This window comes from Gorilla gorilla, chromosome 18 (assembly GCF_029281585.2).
Source record: "Gorilla gorilla gorilla isolate KB3781 chromosome 18, NHGRI_mGorGor1-v2.1_pri, whole genome shotgun sequence".
NCBI classification, from domain to species: domain Eukaryota; kingdom Metazoa; phylum Chordata; class Mammalia; order Primates; family Hominidae; genus Gorilla; species Gorilla gorilla.
In genome coordinates this window covers 37,287,233-37,299,352 of record NC_073242.2, presented here as the reverse complement: position 1 = coordinate 37,299,352, position 12,120 = coordinate 37,287,233, and the positions used below count along the sequence as shown (strand labels likewise).

Genomic DNA, 12,120 nt, shown 5'->3' with positions numbered 1-12,120 from the left:
CAGCACTGCTTGTGACAGCACCGCGGGAGTCCTCAGGGCCTGCTCCTAAGGCACATTTTGCACTGGAACCACAGGCAGCCTGGGAAGGAATAAAGCCACTCTGTAGGAACTGAAATGGAAGATCACCAAGATACATTGTTAAATGAAGTAAACAATAATAACCTTCATCCGTGGCATGCCACAATTCCAAAGAAAAAAAAGAGGGGGATAAAGATCACATGGAGTATTTCTGGAAGGATTCACAAGGAAGTTCTCATCACTGGCTACACTTTTCAATTTTGAGCCATGTCAGCCTATTACATATCTTAAAAAACTAAAGGCCAACTTCTAAGTAGGGAGCCATGGAGGGGCCTCAGCTGAGAAGAATGAAGAGGACATCACCTATGACCTGGAGCTGCTCCAAGACACTGGCCATACTGGGGGCTGTGAACTGAGGGGCCATGGGGGGATGAGCTGTGAGTGAGGCTCATCCTACCCAGGCCGGGTGGGGGCCCAGCTCCACCCAGGGATATAGCTGGAGGGGCAGGATGCTGGCACTGCAGCCGACCAGTATCTCCCATTCACAGTGTGCTGCTGGGCCATGGCCTGCTGGCCGGGCACTTGAGGATCTCGGAGCTTTCCTTCTCGTGGTTCTCACCAAAAAACAGGGGAGAGAGCACAGGCAGGAAAGGATTAGCTGCCCACAGCCTACAGGCGCAGCTCAACCCACCGGCCCTGCCATAGCCCACCTGGGCCTTATAGATGGTGTCAAATTCCTTCTTCTGCTACAAGCCGGACCAGAACTCAGCTTTGCTCTCACAGACCCAGGCAACAAGGTGGTGGCTGCCAGATCTCCCCAGACAGGAAGAAGACAGCCAGAGTATAGAGGTCGGGGAGAGAGGGTCCACATTCAGACCAGGACTTCCAACAGAGACAGGAATGCCACTGGCTTCTGGAAAAGAGTTACTTGTGGTGTGGGAAATTTAACATGGCCAACTCCTAAGCACTAAAAACCAGCAGCACCAACACTCAGGGACTGTGACCTTCACAACCCACCCAGTGACTTCCAAATGCTCCTTAGGAGAACAGCACAGCTCAGCTGGGTCACTGGTTTGACTGCTTGCTGGCTTGCAACCAACACAAAGCTCTAGATTCTGCATCTGGGAGCCTGATGGCAGGTGGGTGGGGGATGGGAAAGGGGCTCTAGTGAGTGTGGCCAAAACGAGCTCTTCTTCACTGTCCAGAGCTTCTCTCTTCAACGATCCAGCCCCAGAACAACCCAGGGTGCCCGTGCCTGCAGCAGAGTGCAGCTGACTGCAGCCTCAGCCTCACAGGGCTGCTCCTCAACTGTGCTCCACAAAGACATCCACCAGCTCCTGGCACAAGCGACAGAACCTGTGCCTGTGGGTGCAGGGGAAGCTGGCATGGGAGCACTCCTCTGGCAGCTCCTTGTGGGGCACAGGCAGGAAGCTGAGGTCAGGGGGAGGGGGCTCAGCAGGTAGTATCTGTCATTGCCAGTGACACCCTTGCCCTCAACCGAGAAGAGCTCCGCCTCATCGTTGCAGCGGTTGAGCATGCAGTGGCACAGGGTCTTGAGCAGTTAACTCACGCTCCAGCAGATCCAGGCAACACGATGGGGGCCACACCACCATCTTACAAAGTCAGTGGAGCCATAGATGACACTCTGCTCCTGGTCCCACTCCAGGATGCCAGGGATGAGGACTGGAACCTGACCCAGTAGCTGCGGTCATCCACCTCTGCTGTGTCCAGCGTGTACAGACCCTCCATGTCCACTGCCTTGTGCGGGTGCTCACCGTTCAGGTCATTGGTGAATGCTATGGAGGCTGCCACATCCCTGGCAAAGTCCTTGTAGTGGCCACTAATGACAAAGCCCAGGCTGAAGATGATGCGGCTCCACATGAACATCTGCAGCTTGGTCTCCTCACTGGGACTGATGGTCATGATGATGCCTCCCTGACTACCATGGCGCCCCATGTGGCTGCCATTCTGAAGTTGCTGTGTACCTGGGAGGGACCAAGGCTGGGAGGGTGAGAGGCCATGCCCACAAAAGCCTCAGGCTACATCCACCTGGTCCAGCTCACCAAGATGGGAGAGGCAACCAGGCCTGCCTTGGGAGCCAGAGACCCTTGCCTCAGTTTCCTTATATTTAGAGAAGAGCAAGAAAATCATTTCTACAAAAAACTAAACACTTATGCTTAAAGAGGCACAGAGTTTAGTGGCTACCAAGGAGTATGAGGGCTGGGGCAGGTTTGGGATCCACCAGCTATGTGCCAGGCAAACCAGGGCAGGTAACTTCAGACCCAGTTTCTTGTCTATGCAACGATGATGATGGAAAGTATTGACATTTACAAGGGGTCCAAAAGATTATAGGAAATAATGCTTATAAAGCACTTGGAATCATCCTGGTAAAGTCAGTACCTAAGAAATTTTGGCTGTTACTTCTTCCATGTTACACAGTAAGTTTAGGAGAGATTTTTTTTTTAACAATTATTTTTTCCTCATTTCTCTCAGTAACTGCACTAATGACTTTTAAGTGCCAGCAAGCTGCAAGTGCTGTCAATGAGCCCCTGCCCTAGAAGGGCTACAGTTGGGCACCATGTGCTCAGGGGAGGGCCCCATGGCAGTCAGTGGAGGGTGGGAAGCTGGATGGCCCTGGCCACTCAGCCCAGATAGCAAGGAGGGCCTTCTCCTCCCAAGGACTCAAAGTCTCAGAGGCCGGAGAAAGGTGGGGGATGGTCTCCCAGGAAGCAGAATGCTAGAAGGCCTTGCAGGGCAAACCTGACAGGCCTTCAGGGCACCTGACAGGGCTGGGACTGCCGGCTTCCCTCACTTCTCTCCCGAGCACAAGAAAACCTTCCAGCAGGAGCCAGGTGGGCCTGAGGCTGTGAGGCTGTCACTCACTCACCAGGGGATTCAAGCACCTTGAACGTGGCTTTTTCTTGAAGCAGCTGCTCAGGTTGGTTCTTGTTGGGTAGGTCCCTCATCATCTGCAGCTCCTCGTTCCAGTACTGGGGCTGCAGAGGGACCAGGGAGGGAGACATGGGCTCAGCCTGTGCACTGCAACCTGCTCTGGGAAGTCCCTTGCCTCTCTCCCCACAGACAGCCCCAGACTCCCCAATGAACAGACCTGTGGGGAGCCTCAGGGAAGTGCACAGAACCCCACCTGGCACCCAGGAAGGAAGAGGGTTCCCACTGAGGACCGGGCCAGGTTACAGGCCCCTATGCAGGAATGTGCTCCTCACAGCCCAGCCTTGAGGTGCAGATGCCTCTCCACACTGCAGTCCAGTGTGCTCCGTCACAGGGGCCATCCAGCTGCACACCTGGAATGAGGTGGCCCCCTCTCGAATGGGTGGTACTGGACCTCAAGGCAGGCAGGGGAAAGGCAGATGGGGCCACCCACCGATCTCAGGACGCTGCCACAGGCTCCTTCTTCATCGAGGCCCTCACCTGCTCTGGGTTCTCCTGGCCCTGAGATGCTGCCCTGAAAAGCGAGTCAGAAGCACATGGGCGCTGCTTCAGGGCTGCTCTAGCCAGAGCTGGCTCACAGCTCCCTAGAGGGAGACTTGGGCACTGGGGGCCCGGGGACAATTTCTTTGGGCAGAAGCACTGAGTTTGGGCTAGCCAAATCATCCCAGACCCCTGTGTGACATGAAGCGGGGCAGGAGCAGATGGGGCAGAGGCACTCCCCTTCCCCTGACGCAGGGCACAATGTTCTGTAAAAGGCAGTCAGATCTGGCAGAGCAGCTCCCCTGCGAATTGCTTAGGAAGCGGGGGCTGCTGGGCTTGGGGTTGAAGTGACAGGCTGGAGACCTACAAGGAGAGGGTGGTCCCTGAGTGGGTGCCCCTGGTAGGCTGGCAGGGACTCACCAGTTATGGTAAAAGCCCTGTGTGGATGTGGTAATGCTACCTCGCTGGTCCTCGGCTGTGATCACAAACAGGTACACAAGGTCCTGTGCATCTTGCAGTTCCCAGGGGACAGGTACCAGCCGCTCATGGCGAGCACTTTCAGGGGCTGCAGGAATGGCCAAGCATGAATGGGCCAGGCCTCCTGGTGTGTGGCCCTCCACCCACCCGGGGACCCTCTTCCTTGCTCCTCCCTGGAGTCCCACCTTTTAGTCACCGTTCTGGGGCTGCAGGGGACACAGTGGCTGTTCCAGGGTCCCTAGCAGGATGTACTTGGGTGGTGTGCAGTCAGTGGGGTCCATCTCCAAGTCTTTCTGCTCCTGCCGTCTGTGGGACCCAAGGCTGGTGGTCAGCACACGGGCACCCAGGGCCAGCTGCCTCTAACTGTGGCCCTGGTCTGGGTTCCTCAGGCCCAGGCCCCCCCAGGTGGAAAGGCCTGGCCTTAAGCCCCCTTCGTCAGCCTCTGGCCTCCTTGTTCCCTGCCCCTCTGCCCCCTGCCCAATCTCTGGCCCCAATGCCTCCACACCTCTCAGGCCACTGTCAGTGAAGACGCTCAGGAAGGACAAGGAGCTGCATCACCTGGGTCCAGGCTCCTGAGCAGTCTCAGATGTGGCACTCATCACCGTGGGCCTTGTGCATTGTGCAGGGCTCTGTCAGGAACAGGAGAGAGGAGGGTGTTACCAGGGCCCTGCACCCTGGAACAACCCACCCAGCTTAGAAAATAGTTGGCAAGAAAACTTCATGGATAATTTTAATTTTCAACTTTAGGCTTCCATTTTCAAATTCCACTATGGACACATAAGCTAGAGTTTGGTTTCAATACACACGTGTGCACGCGCGCACCTACACACACACACAAACACACACACAACACACCCTGGCTTGCTAAGGGCAAGAATCCTTGATTGCAAAGAACCTCCTGCCAGTTGCTTCTGAAGCACACACAGGCCTTGGGGAGCCCACAAAAGGCCTCCTGCTTTTTGTGCGCTAGTGTCTCGGGTGAGCAGGGCCTTCAGCGCTGCAGGGCCTCTGCAGCCTCGCCCTGCTCTCCTGGGGCAGCCTTCATGCAGGGGTGGCCTGACAACTTTCTAGGGCTGCCAAATTTAATGCCCCCACTGAGTTTCATGGGATTTTAATGGTCATTGTTTTGGAGGAAGGGAGAAATTGTGATGAACTGTGGGCCCCCTTGAGCTACAGACCTTTTCCACAATTGCTCTTAGTAAGTAGTCAGGCCCTGGGAACCTGAGTGCTTCGCCTAGAGAACTTGAGTCTACGGAAGCTTTTATTTGACAACCAAGCCAGGCTCACCACACCAGCTGATGGTGCTGCTTGGAGCCGACTTCCCCACTCAAGGACTGTGAAACTTTAGTTTCTTTAGGAAACTAAGCACTCATCTTTTCATAATTTAATAGGGCAGATTCCAAGCCCTAGCTTCGTACTGCCTGACTTTCTTTTCAGAATTTCAACTGTTTTTTCACCCCTGGGCCATGAAGTTAGAGAGTGCAGGTATGATGCCCTGAAAAGCAGACTTGTGCTCCAATCCCACCTCCATATGCTGGTCTGCGACATAGAGACACCAGCTGGGGCAGTGCAGTGTTGCCTGGCCCTGCTTACAGGGGCCCTCCCTGGGCAGGCTGCCCAACTTCCGGACCAACCTTCCACCACGTGGAGCAGCAAGCCCGCCTGCAGCCCTGCCATGCTGCGCAGCTCTGAGATGTGGTCCAGTGTGCTGCCACACAGGTGCAGTGAGAAGTGATGTGGTGACATGGGTATTCATGGTCCATGAACAGCTGGTGGATCTCCAGCACCATCTCCTGCGGGAACACCTGCCAGGGAGAAGGCCCAGACCAGCCCGGTCAGAGGCCACATGGTAGGGAGCAAGGACATACCCCTTCCCCAGCCCAAAACACCTGGGTCCTGAGAATAAGTGTCTCAAATACTCAGTTTCCCACTTTTGGGCTTTTACATTCCAGGCCCTGTCCATATACAGCATGCCCATCGGCACCTGTGTGCCTAAGTGCAGGACAGAGCCTGGCCCCACTGACTCTTCCTGCAGCCTAAGAGCAACCCCCGAGCCAAGGAGAGGGAGATGGAAGAAAGGGGGGAGGGGGAACGGCAGGCTTGCTCTTGCCCTTGCCTAGTGCCAAGGGCTGAGTGCCCCAGGGCAAATGGCCTTTTCCTTCCTGAAGGGGTGCTCCAGGGCCCAAGCCTGTGAGTAGAGAGGACATGAGAGGGCCTTGCCGGGCTCCCCACCAAGTTACCAGCTTGCAAGTCCTCCGGGTTGGCTCTGTCCTTCGAGAACATCCAATACCACCCTCCAGGCCCCGGTGACAGATGGTAAGGTCATGGCCCATAGAGAGGTGACTTGCCTGACGGCACAGAGCCAAGAGGCTGAGGCATCCTGGGGCCTGACACTACCCACCCACTCCCACTCCTCTCCCTGAACAGGGCTGGTAGGCCCAGCTGGTAGCTGTCCTCTAGCAATAAGGCAGTAACTGAACCCGGACTCCATTCCCAGGTCCACCACATTAGCAGAGTGACCCCGGGCAAGGCCCAGGGCCCTCCATTTCCTGCCTATAGCACAGGGCCAGAAAGAGCCAGGGCAAGGCTGAGTTTTCCAGCATCATCTTCCCCAGCAGGCTCAAGCCCTGGTCCCCAGATCCCCTCCTCCATCATACCTGCAGGGAGAAGGGTTCGATCTCGGGGCCAGGATCTCCACAGAAAAACCCAAATCCTGAATGGTGACTTCTATTTGGTGGTGTCATCTCCTGGCTTGGCCTCATCCAGCCCATGTTCCCGGGATGGCCCAGCCTCCTCCTTCCTCCTTCAGGCTCCTTCTTCTTCAGGCTCTCCAGGCAGTTCCCATTCAAGAACATGAGTGATGGTGGCTCTGGGGGTGACAAGAAAGGCACTGAGTTGGTTGGGCCTTGCTGGTGAGGGAGGGCTGTCCACCTCACCCCACTTGGGTGGACACAAGTCATATGGAACGGTGTCCGCGTGCCCTCCCGAGCTTTGACTCCACAGTCCCAGCTCACCCTCGGCACACCTGCAAGCCGCACCTTCTCCCTTTCACATCCTGTGCCTCCCTCCTCAACTGCTCCTTAGCCCACCACAGTCTGGCTTCCACCTGAGCTCGCTGTCCAAACCACTCTCCCCACATCACCAAGGCCACCCTCAGGGCCAAGCCCCAGGGGCTTCTCCAGCCCAGGTACATCTGTCCACTCAGCAGCACCCAGGCCACCGCTCATTTCCTTTCCTCCTCCCTGACCAATGCCACACCCTCATCCCTCCCTCTCCAGCTCCATCCTCTTCCTCCAGTCCTGAGCTGGGAGTGTTGGGCCCCCCAGCCTCTCCTCATTCTCACCTCACCCTCTCCCATGGCTTCAAAGGTGGTCCCACTTCCCAGCTCTCATAGCCAATCCTGGCCTCAATCAGGCCTTTCAGACCAAGGAGGCAGCTGGTCCTGGGCATCAACATGTGGCTCTCCCTTCAGTATCATGGAAGACCCATCCTGCAGGGATGAAATTCATCTTCCTCCACAAACTGGTCTCAGCTGTGTGAAGGCCCCCCACCACTTATCTAGTCACCCAACCTCAATCTCCCATCTCCTATTTCAAGAATGCCCCTTGGAACCCTTCTAAGAAGCACACTGCTCACAAAACCAAGCTGCTTTTTTTTTTGAGATGGAGTCTTGCTCTGTTGCCTAGGCTGGAGTGTAGTGGTGTGATCTTGGCTCACTGAAACCTCCGCCTCCTGGGTTCAAGAGAGTCTCCTGTCTCAGCCTCCCAAGTAGGTGGGACAGGCATGTGCCACCACGCCCAGCTAATTTTTGTATTTTTAGTAGAGATGGGGCCATGTTGGCCAGGCTGGTCCTAAGCTCAGGTGATCCGCCTGCCTCAGCCTCCCAAAGTGCTGGGATCACAGGCGTGAGCCACCACACCCAGCAAAAATGAGGCTTCTTAAGCCGGTGTTCTCAGGCACCAGCCTAAAGGCAACCCCAGCTCCTGCCGGCTCCTGCACTTAGGTCTACATTCCCCAAACCACAGAGGACTGAGAATACCTGAAACCTGCCCTCCCACCTCTCTGCTTTTCCATGCTGCCCCTTACATCTCAGTCTGTCGGGCAAACACTGACTCATCCTTCAAGGCCTAGGTGAAAGTGTCTACAGGTAGACTATTGCTGCCTACCTGCCACCCATCCTCCTTCCCAGAGATCAGTGAATGATGTGGAGCCCCAGAAGGAGGGAACTATGTCTTCTGATCTGTCCACAGCCTTGACCTCCAAAGTTTAGATGTGGATGGAGTAGAATAAAGGCAAACTTCTTTTTTTTTTTGCAATTTGGCCTTGGCCCTAATGGTCAGGCTGCATCTGCTTGCAATCTACAATAAAGAGCAAATAGTTGATAACGTTGTGAATTGCAGAGGGGAAGCTGGCAGTAGAGAATCAGGAGAAGGAAGTGAAAATTTAGAATTTTACTGAAAGCCTTAGAAGAATTAGGTTGGGGGAACAGGGTGGTGGATTTGAGACCCTGCTTGCCATAGATTTGGAAAATGCAGGGAAAATCAGTCCCCCTGTGGGGTGTTAAAATAATTAAATGGGAGGCAATTTGACTGAAGTGGCTGTAGTGCCCTGGGTTTCTACCTAAGAAAACCAAAACGTAACTCATGCATTTCTTAGAAATAACTTAAAGGAAAAGAAAACAGTCTTAACCAACCACAAACCACCAATTAACCTTTGATTACATAATCAGGGAATTTCCGCCTGGACAGTTCAAATAAGGGGACTACATAATTGTAGCCAATCAATTACTGAATTGGCTTTGCTTCCTCATGCATCTTATTAAACCCTTTCCTTCAAGCCCCTCCGGTGGACCCCAAACCACAATCCATGGTTGTGGCTTCCTGATTCATGGGTCGTTATTTGCTCAAATAAAATCTTTAACGTTTTAACCAAACCTCAGTTTAATTTTTAACAAAAGAAAGAAAGGACTACGGACCCCACGGATCACAGCTCCTCCCACGCCCGAACCCCGAGCCGGGGTTCTCCCGTAAGGCCCCTCCCGTCATCACCGCACAACGCGGGGAGACACGGGGCAGCGGGCGCGAAACTGCCCAGAGAGGGCTCAGGGCAGGGCCAAGGTCGTCGCGCAGGGACGGGACGAGGCACCCGGGGTCCCAGCTGCCGGCCGAGCCGCACCGTGCGACCTAGGAGACTCCGGGCCCCGACCCCGGAGCAGCCAGGGGGAGGCCCGGTTCCCAGCCGACCCCTGCCGCGTCTCGGGAAGCTCAGCCCCGCAGACTCACCATCTCGCGGCTTCAGGAGCGTCCCGGTATCCTCTCTAGGGACCGTCCAGTACCTGCAGGTCACAGGGCAAAGGAGGCTGCGGAATGAAGGAGAAAGAGCAGTGTACACAGATAAAGCAGGGAAGCGCACCTGTGAGAGGAAAAGGCCAGCCCAGAACACAGGAAGTGCGCCCCCTTTTTCGGCTGCGCGCCTGATTGGACAGGCTCGACAACGGCGCCGCTGAATGGATAGGGCTCCAGGTCCCGCCCCCTTACCCCCGAGTGACAGGAGATGCGATCACAGGTGTGGCTGAATGAGGCCTGGATGAATGATTGTCTGCAGCCCTTTTCAGGCAGGGCTGACTCCCTGTGCTGGGACCTGGGGCTGCCCCGGACATTGGTATTTAACTTTGCTCATAAGATTATATCAATTTATGAGTAATATAGGTAATATGTAAAATTGAAAATTATATAATAACGATTCTTTTAAAATTTCAGATTTCATAACCTTCATGGCCTCTGGTCCCTTGAGGAGGCAGCATGAGATTTGAAAATGGAGGGAGTCCTCTAAGTCAGAAATGTCCAATAGGAATAAAATTGAGCCGCATGTGTCATTTACAGTAGTCTAGTGGCATCATGAAGGGAAAACAAGTAAAATTGATGGTAATACCTTAACCCGATATATCCAAAATATTATCACTCCAATATGTGAGCAATATGAAATTATTAATGAAGACCACCAGAGAATGCTTCTTAAGTTTGGGGTACTAAATCTTGTAAAGTCACTCTGTATTTAAACTTCTAGCACAACTCAGTTCCAACCAGCTCTATCCAAAGAGCTCAGCAGCCCCACGTGGGCAGTGGCTTCCGCATTGAAGAGCAGATCTGAGGGCACTTGCGCGTCTAACCTCAGGGAAGTCGAGGGCCTGGACCCCCTTTCCTGCCAGACGAGAGCGAACACCCTCATCCTGCCCATCTCTTTCCTCACGCCCAAGGGTGGGAGAGGCAGTGCCCAGTGACAGAGCCAGGGCTGCAGGCAGGAGGTGTCCACAGGTCGACCACTGCTGCTCACCTGCTTCTGGGCAGGGCTCCCTCAGCCTTCCAAAGGTCAGACAGCGAATGAAGAGTGTCAGGCTTCAGGAGGAAACCCCTGACTTCAGATCTGTCTACAGCCTTGACCTCCAAAGTTTGGATGTGGAGGGAATAAAAGCAAACTTTATTTTGCAATTTGCCCTTGGCCCTGATGGTTAGGCTATGGCAGGCTGTTTCCTCCTATGGTGCGGGGACTGTGTGAGTTTAAGCACCAAGCATGTCAACATGCATTTCTGTATAATTTATCCCTATCCAACAAGAGGCCCCACTTTAAATAAAGGGAAAAGCAAATCAATACCTTATACAGTGCCTTCTGTTTGCCGGGTAACAACAAGTAGTGACCAACCCGTCATTTGAATCCTGGCAACCTGACTGCAGGTGTATGTATCAGTTAGCTATTGCTGCATTAAAAACCACCCTAAACCTTATTAGCTCATGATTGGGATGGTCAGTCATTTAGGCTGGACTCAACTGGGCCATTCTTCTGGTCTCAGCTGGGCTCCTTCAGGCGTGTGTGGTCAGCTGCTGGTTGACTAAGTGGCTCTGCTTCTGGGTGTCAGCTGGGGCAACTTGGTTTTCCTCCCCAATGGGATCTCATCCTCCAGCAGGCTAACATGTGCTTGTTCTCATGGAGATGGCAGGGTTCTAAAAGAAAAAGCAGAAGCATTCAAGGCCTTATGTCCCTAGACCCCAAACTGTCACACTGCCATATTGATAGCTTTCTATTGCCCAGAGCAAATAAGGCCAGCCCAGATCCAAGCGTCAGGAAACAGATTCTGCCTCTATGTTGGAGCAGCTGTAAAAGCATATTCCAAAGGGCATGGACACCAGAGCCATTTTGCAATCAGTATCATTCTGCCTTTTCTTACAGCAAGGTTTATGTAACTGTTCCAAGTCAAGGAACATGTCCAAAGCACTACAGCTACTAAGTGGCTGGACTGGGACTCTGGATCAACTTTGCCTGACTCCAGAGCCCATGTACCTCCATAGACCTCACAACTCAAGCAGCTTCCCTAGGCCTTTGAGATCCTGAAGACTGACTCTTCTGCAATAGAATAAAGGTTCTTTTGAGATGCTCATCCTTCTAGTAGGATTCTTCACAATTAGGAGTAATCCCCACCAGAGAATGCTTCTGAAATGTCTTGGAAACATTTAGATTAACTTGGGAAAATGGCTGATGGCTGAGTTTAAAAAATCAAGGCATAACTTTTTCATTTCTTACCATAGGAGAGATCTGAAAACACATATAATGCACAAACATGTGTGCAAATTATTTTCATCCCCGTGCGTTATTTGTAGTCTGATTATGATTTTTAACACAGACTAAATTAAACTACTGTTCCTGAAACAATCTTTTATTCTGAAAGCAAGAGACACAAAGGTAGATCTGCCGAGAAGACATTTCCTCCTGCCTCAATTTAGCCAAACAGCTGAGTACGTCTTAAAGTCAGCCTTCGATTTCTAACAAGTCAAGCTGTTTGCCAAGACCTCAATCAGATCATAAGAGTGCTTCAGCTACTTCATCATCCTAGAAGGTTGACCAGACAGATCGAAGCTCTTGGGGTGGAGTGGTGAGAGCACCCGCACTAGCAGGTGGGCAGCCATAGGTCCATAGATGAGAGTCATTCATTAGGTGGGGTGTTTTGGGGTCCTGACATTTATGACACAATTAATGTCTATATTACTAAATGTAAATTTTAAAACATTACAAATAATAAATCTACGTATAAACTGAATATGTCAGCAATTACAATTATTGTTATTCATCATTATTCTAAGTGTGATCATTATTATTACCACAATTAGAAATAGTGGTTGTGATTGTTGTTGCTGCTGCTGCTGC

General features: G+C 52.9%; 1 non-coding gene across 1 annotated transcript; it reads right to left on the bottom strand.

Moving 5' to 3' along the window:
* Positions 1–7,273: 7,273 nt before the first annotated feature.
* Positions 7,274–9,358, bottom strand: LOC101136483 (uncharacterized). Its single transcript, XR_010131541.1, has 3 exons — positions 9,207–9,358; positions 8,091–8,282; positions 7,274–7,414 (listed from the first exon to the last, which is right to left on the bottom strand). It is a non-coding gene; the product is annotated as an uncharacterized protein (transcript).
* Positions 9,359–12,120: the final 2,762 nt, after the last annotated feature.